Source organism: Rhinopithecus bieti, unplaced genomic scaffold (assembly GCF_001698545.2).
Source record: "Rhinopithecus bieti isolate Rb0 unplaced genomic scaffold, ASM169854v2 scaffold_23236, whole genome shotgun sequence".
NCBI classification, from domain to species: domain Eukaryota; kingdom Metazoa; phylum Chordata; class Mammalia; order Primates; family Cercopithecidae; genus Rhinopithecus; species Rhinopithecus bieti.
This window is the reverse complement of record NW_016811820.1, coordinates 4,054,824-4,064,050: the sequence shown is the minus strand read 5'-3', so window position 1 is coordinate 4,064,050 and position 9,227 is coordinate 4,054,824. Positions and strand designations below refer to the sequence as shown.

The following is a 9,227-nucleotide window of genomic DNA, read 5'->3' as shown; positions in this document are numbered from 1 at the left end:
AAAAAAAAAAAAAAAAAAAAAAAAAAGGTAGCTGGGTGTGGTGGTGTGCACCTGTAATCCCAGCTACTCTGGAGGCTGAGGAGGGAGGATCGCTTGAGCCCAGGGGTCTACAGCCTGGGCCACAAAGAAAGAACCTGTCGCTTTAAAAGGTTAAAATAAAACAAATAATTGGGAATTAGAAGACAAAGAGCAAAAAAGATCATGTCAAGAGGGCCATGTGCAGTGACTCATGCCTGTAATCCTAGCACTCTGGGAGGCCAAGGTGGGTGGATCACCTGAGGTCAGGAGTTCAAGACCAGGCTGGCCAACATGGTGAAACCCTTGTCTCTAATAAAAAATAAAAAATAAAAACAGCTGGGTGTGGTGGCTCACGCCTGTAGTCCCAGATACTTGGGAGGCTGAGGCAGGAGAATCACTTGAGCCCGGGAGGCAGAGGCTGCAGTAAGCCGAGACTGCGCCACTGCACTCCACCCTGGGTGATGAAGTAAGACTCTGCCTCAAAAAAAAAAAAAAAAAAAAAAGATGATGCCAAGGATAAGTTTAGGAGACAAAATGCAGGCTTTGACATATTATATATTTAATAAGAGTGTACCAAAAATTCAGCTCCAAGTTCTTTCATCCCAACTATAGACAGAATCGTTGGATGGATCTGCAGTGTCTAAAAGATTTTTTATAAGAGAGGGATAGTTACTTGACCACTAAGACCCAAGAGAAATTTCTCTACTGAGTGACTTGGTCTCCTTAACCAAGTCTCCTTAACACCCCACTTCAGCAAATACAATAAGCTCCGCAAATCTGATTTTTAAAATGCTTCTCAGCACTGGCCTATGATGTTTACCAAGGACAGTCAGATGTCAGCAACTGTTCTTGGGAACAAATGAGATTCAGATAAGAAGACAGCTTTCTGATGGCCTTGCGTATTTAAGGGCTACAGTAGCAGCAAAATAGTTGTAAGAAAGTAGTCAAGTAAAAGAGTGTAATAATTTATTTTGAAACATATGAATGGGCTTTTTCTATGCTGGATTTGCCATCTCATCCAGAGGCAGCTGTAGCCTTGATCTGGGGGAAGACTGCCAGAGCTGAGATAGAAAGAAAAGCAAAGGAGATGTTAATTTTCTGTTGTGACTATAAAATAGATTCCTGAAGTTAACTGCTAAAGCGATAGTCTCTAAGCCCGGATTTCAAGTGCATGAGCGAAGCATTTGCTAAATTCCAAAAGCCTCCCTTTAGATATTAAGGACAGCAGACCGGTGAAGCCAGAGGATGGTGGCTGTGACAAAGCCATGGGGCTCACTGCTGGCTCACCTTACAATCAACGGGGGAACCTTGATAACTTACCTGTGTTCAGTGCACTCCCAGACACTGGTTTGATGGGTCTACATCCACATTTGATTCTAAAGCACAACCAGGGTTGAGAATCACTGACGTAAGGGGTAGTTCCAACCCCAAAAAAGGCTGATATAATTTGGATGTTTCTCCCTTCCAAATCTCATGTCGAAATGTGATCACCAGTGTTATAAATGGGGGCTGATGGGACGTGTTTGGGTCATGAGGGCAGATCCCTCATGAATGGTTTGGCACTCTCCCCATGGTAATGAGTTCAAAGTAATGGTAATAAGACAGAGCTGTTGGGCTCACTGATGGCTCACTTTGGGATCACCTGGGGAATCTTGAAAAACGACCTGTGTTCAGGTGCACTCCCGGACACTGGTTTGACTAGTCGACGTCCGTATTTGATTCTAAAGCACAATTACGGTTGAGAAGTACTGACATATGGGAAAGTTCCAGTACCCAAAAAGGCTGATACAATTTGGATGTCTGTCCCTTCCAAATCTGATGATGAAATGTGACCACCAGAGTTGGAGGTGGGGCCTGATGGGACATGTTTGGGTCATGAGGACAGATCCCTCATGAATGGTTTGGTGCCTTCCCTGTGGTAATGAGTTCAGCAAGAGCTGGTTGTTAATGAAGACTCTGGGACCTCCGTTGTCTCTCTTGCTCCCTCTCTCACCATGTAATGCTGGCTCCCCCTTCCCCTTCTGCTGTGATTGAAGATCTCTGAAGCCTTCACCAGAAGCCAAGCAGATGTTGGCGCCATGCTTTTTGTACAACCTGCAGAACCATAAACCAAATAACCCCCTTTCCTTTATAAATTAGCCTCAGATATTCTTTTAGAGCAATGCAAAACAGACAAACACAGAAGCTAAATCTCCCTGGGCTGGGGAATAAGTCTGGAGAGAGAAAAGAAGACATAAGGGAAGGTCTCTCCCGGGGGAGTTTCAGCCTCACCCTACTGCTCACGTTGGAACTCAGGGAGCAGGTAGAAAAATCTGCAAATGGGTTTGAGGATGGGAAGGCAAAGAGATGGATGTTTTGCTTCCTGCCTAGCACTCTGGCGGGAGGCAATGGTCTTGCAGCATGCTGTGGGCAGTGAGGCAGGAATGGTGGAGTGATGTTTAGGCAGAGAGAGGACCTAAAATAATGCTCTAAATGCCCACAGCCAGCTCCTGGCCTGTAGGAAATCCTGAAGTTCCCAAGTACCCCAGGCGAAGGGGAGGTGTATTAGTCAGTTCTCACACTGCTAATACAGATATACCCCAAGACTGGGTAATTTATAAAGGAAAGAGGTTTAATGGACTCACAGTCCACATGGCTTGGGAGGCCTCACAATCATGGCAAAAGGCAAAGGAGGAACAAAGTCACGTCTTACATGGTGGCAGGCAAGAGAGCATGTGCAGGGAAACTGCCCTTTATAAACCCATCAGATCTCATGAGATTTATCTACTAACACGAGAACAGCATGGGAAAAACCCGTCCCCAGGATTCAATTACCTCCCACTGGGTCCCTCCCACGACACACAAGAGCTACAATTCAAGACGAGATTTGGGTAGGGACAGAACCAAACCATATCAGGAAGCAAAGAACTAGACAGGCTGGTTCACAAAGGGAGTCAGGGGACAGGAGGGTACCACCTGGGTGAATATCTTGCCTGAAGTTTAGCAGCAGGGCCAAGGACATTGGCTATGAATACAGAAGGGACAAAATTCAAGATTGGGAGGTGTCAACAGAAGCCAGAAAGGTCCCAGAAGAAAGGTCACAGCGCAGTCACCTCTGTCATTGCCCCGAAGCAGCACCAGCTTCCTTTGCTCCCAGGCACTATTTAAGAGGAAAGCTGGGAGAAGGAGAACTTTCAAGGGGAAGAGCAGCCCTTACAAATAACAGCCTGTTGAAATCTCAATTTAATGGAGCAATTTTCCTGAAAGAGATGAAGTTTTCAACTGGAAGAAACTGAGTTACCTTGAAACAAAAAGATTAGTTTTCTTTGCCATCATCGGTGAACACGAGGGCTGGAGAGCAAGTTGAATTCTTATTTGGAAAAATAAAGTCACCCTTTCTTACATCTGACTTGCAACTAAAATTTAAATTGTGTTACAGGTTTTAAATTATTGTAGAAGAATGAACAGAACTCTGAGACACCAACAGATACTTAGCAGAGGGGAAGAAAAAGAACAAGGATTCAATATGAAAAACAACTTTTCTGGAAAGTAATTTGGCAATCTGTCTCACATTACAAATATACATGTCTTAGACCTAGAAATTCTACTCTTAGGAATTTATCATAAAGGATAATAATGACTTCTGCCTCTGAGAATGTCAGATGATGTAATTTGGACCAACTCTATAGCCTAAAAAAAACCAAAGTAGCTTGATAATTTTTTTTTTTTTTTTTAAGAGACAAGGTCTTGCTCTGTCCCCCAGGCTGGAGTGCAGAGTGCAGTGGTGCTAACATAGCCTACTGTAGTCTCAACCTCCTAGGCTCAAGCAATCCTCCCATCTCAGCCCCCCAAGTAGCTGGGACTACAGGCACATACCACTACACCCAAATAATTTTTGCAATTTTTTTTTTTTTTGAGATGAAGGCTTGCTATGTTGCCCAGGGTGGTCTCAAACTTCTGAGCTCAGGCAATCCGCCCATCTCGGCCTCCCAAAGTGCTAGGATTACAGGCATGAGCCACACACCAGCCTGAGTAAAATTTTTTTGATCTTAATAAAACCACCATAGATGAACAAAATGAAAATTATTAAGCTGAACTCTGGCTGAGACTGGAAAAGGGAGACAGATGCCCAGCAACCCAGCAACTGGGTTTCCTTCTACGTTGAGGTGTGTTCCAGTTCACAAAGCAGGACTGAGGCTGGAGCTGCACTTCTAGCCACCTCAAAAGGCCAGAAAGTCAAGAGTTGGATTTCAGTGCCCACTAATAATGGGTAACCTGGTAAACCACCCTTCATTTTTGGCTAAAACACGAAAGGTCTGCCCTTAAGAGTAACCTGGTGGGCTGGGCACAGTGGCTCACCCTTGTAATCCCAGCACTTTGGGAGGCCGAGGTGGGCAGATCACCTGAGGTCAGGAGTTCAAGACCAGCCTGGACAACATGGTGAAACCCCCGTCTCTACTAAACATACAAGAAATTAACCGGGCGTGGTGGCACAGGCCTGTAGTCCTAGCTACTCGGGGGGTTGAGACAGGAGAATCACTTGATCCTGGGAGGTAGAGATTGCAGTGAGCTGAGACTGCACCAACGCACTCCAGCCTGGGCAACAAAGTGAGACTCCATCTCCAAAAAAAAAAAAAAAAAAAGAGTAATGGCCAGGCATAAGGTTCTTAGGAGAACTAAAGGTATCAGAATTTGTAAAGTGCCTTCCTAGTGTATAATAAGCGCTATATGCCAGATACGGTGGCTCACACTTGTAATCCTAGCACTGTGGGAGGCCAAGGTGGGTGGACTGTTTGAGGCCAGGAGTTCAAGACCAGCCAGGCCAACATGGCCAAACCCCGTCTCTACTACAAATACAAAAATTAGACAAGTATGGTGGCGTGCGTCTGTAGTCCCAGCTATGCAAGAGACTGAGGCATGAGAATTGCTTGAACCCAGGAGGTGGAGGTGGAGGTTGCAGTGACCCAAGATCCAGCCTGGGCAACAAAGCAAGACCCTGACTGACTCAAAAAAAAAAAAAAGAGAGTAACCTGGAAATCAACCTGACCTTTCTCCCAGACTGCAAGCTCACTTCATTTCCGCTGGGAGGCCCAGAAAATCTCACACCTTGCATTTCCATTAAGGGAGTCAGAGCCTGTGAGCACTCCTGTGCTCCTGGCAGAAGTAAACAAAAACTCTCCCTAGAGGCAGACAACACCGTCCTAGGTTACAAATTAACTTGATAGATAACTTTTGCTTTCTCTCTTCTCTTTCTTTTCTTTTCTTTTTTTTTTTTTTAAGACAGGGTCTCATTCTGTCCCCTAGGCTGGAGTACAGTGGTGTGATCATAGTTCAATGCACCCACAACCTCCCAGGCTCCAGTGATCCTCCTGCATTAGCTTTCCAAGTAGCTAGGATGACATGTCTGTGCCACGCACCTGGCTAGTTCTTTTTGTATATATTTTTTAAAAGACAGGATTTCACTATGTTGCCCAGGCTATACATAACTTTTTCAAACACAGTAGCTAACATCTCTAACACATAATCAAAGACAATCAAAAGCATTAGGAATCAAGAGGCCAAAAGTTAGACTTGTGTGAAAATAACAGACAACAAAAAGAGAGGCACAGGACTTCCAGATACTGGAACTATTAGACTCATTAGAAAAAAATCTATGCTTACTGTGGTTAAGAAAACTAAAAGCAACCTTAAAATTTTGACAGGAAACTGGAAATCACAAAATAGGCACAACACATTTGAAAAGGAAAAGAAAAATCTAAAATCAAGAAGTTTAGTAACTAATATGAAGAACTCAATGGATTGTTTATTAGCAGATTAGACACAGCTGAAGAGAGCATTAATGAACTAGAGGCTAAGTCAGAAGAAACTATGCAGAATGAAGCACAGAGGTAGAAAAAGATGAAGAATACATAAAAGAGGGTAGGTAACATAAATAATACAATGATAAGATCTGACACCGGTTTGTGAAATCCCAGAGGGTAATAAACAGGGCAGAAGCAATATTAGAAGATATAGTGAGTGCGAATGTCCCATAATTGAGGAAAGAAATGAACCCTTACATTCAAAGCTGAACAAATCTCAAGCAGAACAAATAAAAAGAAATCTATCCTAAGATACATCATAATGGAAAATTTAAAACAAAGGCAAAATCTTGTAAAAGCCAGAAGGGGAAATAAAAAAAAAATCAGAGATTTTTTAAAAAAAGTTTTGTACAGAACTTTAATCAAAATATTATTGATCATAATGAAAAAATTAAAATCTTCTAAATTTCTATCAATTGGGATACAATTAAGCATATTTTGGCATAGTCCCATGATAAAATGAATGCAGCTATTAAAACATCATTTAAAAAATACTGAATGAAGGCTGGGTATGGTGGCTCACGCCTGTAATCCCAGCACTTTAGAAGGCTGAGGTGGGCAGATCATGAGGTCAGGAGTTCAAGACTAGCCAGGCCAAAATGGCAAAACCTCATCCCTACTAAAAATACAAAAAAAAAAGATTAGCTGGGCGTAGTGGCATGGGCCTGTAGTCCCAGCTACCCCAGAGGCTGAGGTAGGAGAATTGCTTGAACCCGGGAGGCAGAGGTTGCAGTGATCCAAAATCACACTACTGCACTCCAGCCTGGGTGACAGAGCAGGACTCCATCTCAAAAAACGAAACAAAACAAAACAAAACAAAACAAAAAAAACAACTGAATGACATCATAAAAAGTTCATGTCATAATGCTAGTTAAAAAGTCAAAACACAATCATAGCTATGTATGACCCATTACTTATTTATATATACAGTACAATAAAAAGCAATACGCTAAACCTGTTACCTATCATTATTTCTAAGTTGTAAGGTTGTGGGATATTTTATTTTCTTCTTTAAATATTTTCCACGCCTTTACAATGAACCTGTTGACTTTTATAATTAGAAAAGAAGTGGTTTTGCTTAATTTCATTTAAAAACATAACACTAGCACTCACTGTTCTCAATTTTAAATTGGGGCAGGATTCATCTGAGCTAGTAGTTATTTTGTACATAACACATTCTAATTATTCTGTCTTTAAAGTATGTTGGGTTCTGTGCATTGAAAGACAAGCAGGAGACAGTTTTAGGTTGAAACATGGTTATTACTTGAACAGGGTCAGAAGATAGCTAAGAAAGTCACACGCTTTCTCTGGATGCTTTTATGGAGCGAACCTATGTTCTCTCAGAACCTCCTTTCCCTTGGATCCTCCTCTTCTGCATTCCCAGAAGACCCATGAAACAGAACAAGATTCTTTTTCCTCCAAAATTCTTCCAAGGGCTTGGTATGACCCCATTCCCTCCTGGGCTTGGCATATACCAAGCTGTGATAACAGAAAAGAACTTTTTATAATACAACTTAAGGGGAAAAAAAGAAATACTCTTTTGGTATAATGAAACTTACATGAGGTCTTAATGTATATTGTAATATATTTATTCATCTACCCATTTATCTATTTATGAGAGAGAGTCTCACTCTGTTGCCCAGGCTGGAATACAATGGCATGATCATAGCTCACTGCAGCATCAAACTTCTTAGGCTCAAAAAACCCTCAATCCTCCAGCCTCAGTCTCCTAAGTAGCTGGGACTACAGGCATGCACCATCATGCCAGGCTAACTTGTGTACTTTTTATAGAGACAGAGTCTCACTATGTAGCCTAAGCTGGTCTCAAACTCTTGGGCTCAAGCAAGCTTCCCACCTTGGGCTTCCCAAAGTGCTAGGATTACAGGAATGAGCCACCATGCCCAGCCAAGATCTTTTCTAATGGTCTTGTAGATGCCTTCTTTTATCACCTCTTCAAGCCACATATGTCTAAAAGCGTATGGAATTCCATTCCAGAAATAAGTCAACAAAGGAACATATATCCAGAAAGACTGGCAACTCTGCCTGAGTAACAGAAAGGCCAGCTGAAACGTGGACTGTACCATCCCTGCCCTCCTGAAGATCACAGCACACTGAAGGGATATACGCAGAGGCCACCAGGGTACCAGGTCCAGCAGCTGGCAAGGGGCATTCCTCTCCATAACCCCCAGAGGCTCAGAAGCAAAGCTGTTTCTCACACACACCTTGCTCCCTGGCTTCCTGACTCAATGACGTAACCACAAGTTCAATCACTTATTTCACTGGAGGCTGATTCGTTGATAATGACAGGGAGACATAACACGAAGAATTAAGCAAGACTCTGGGGAAACAGGATTTTGGCTGCCTTTTTCCTTAATGAAAGCATTCCTTTCTGGAGGTGTCCACTCTGAGGAAGAAGAGACAGGACACTGTATTAGTCCATTTTCACACTGCTATGAAGAAATACCTGAGACTGGGTAATTTATAAAGACAAAGAGGTTTAATGGACTCACAGTTCCACATGGCTGGGAGGCCTCACAATCATGGCAGAACATGAAGGAGGAGCAAAGGCATGTCTTACATGGTGGCAGGCAAGAGAGTGTGTGCAGGGGAACTGCCCTTTATAAGACCATCAGATATCACGAGACTTATTCACTATCAAGAGAACAGCACGGCAGAAACCTACCGCCATGATTCAATTACCTTCCACCAGGTTGTCCATGTTGAACTCTAAGGCCAGCCAGTTTCCTCCCTCTTCCCAAGAAAAGAAAAGATGGCATGGCCCATGGCCACAAGGCCAAACCCCTACAGCCCACGGGCAAGAAAGCATAAAAAAAGGTTGCTGTCCTTGTCATTTGGGGGTGGAGTGAGACAGGAATGCATCTCAACCACTCAAGAAAACAAAGAGATGAACAAAAATCCCAGTTTATATTAACTTTTTTTTTTTTGAGACAGAGTCCCGCTCTATTGCCCAGGCTGGAGTGTAATGGCACGATTTTGGCTCATTGCAACCTCTACCTTCTTGATTCAAGCGATTCTCCTGCCTTAGCCTCCCAAATAGCTGGGATTACAGATGCACACCACTAAACTGGCTAATTAAAATTTTTTTGAAAAAAATTTTGGTAGAGACAGGGTTTCACCATGTTGATCAGGCTAGTTTCGAACTCCTGACCTCAAGTGATCCACCCGCCTTGCCCTCCCAAAGTGCTAGGATTACAGGTGAGAGCCACCGCACTCGACTCCTCTACGAACTTTTAACTCTCTCACACGGCTTTCAGCTAAATCAATTCACACAATATTAGTGCTATAAGTGTCCTTTAAAAAATCACTGTGTACAACTCATTTCTTTTTTTTTTTTTTTTTTTTTTTTTT

At 42.8% G+C, this 9,227-nt stretch overlaps 1 protein-coding gene across 2 annotated transcripts in view; it reads right to left on the bottom strand.

Annotated features, from left to right (window-relative positions):
• GALNT17 (polypeptide N-acetylgalactosaminyltransferase 17) overlaps nucleotides 1-9,227 on the bottom strand; it is a 635,334-nt gene that overhangs the window by 168,556 nt on the left and 457,551 nt on the right. The window lies entirely within an intron of this gene.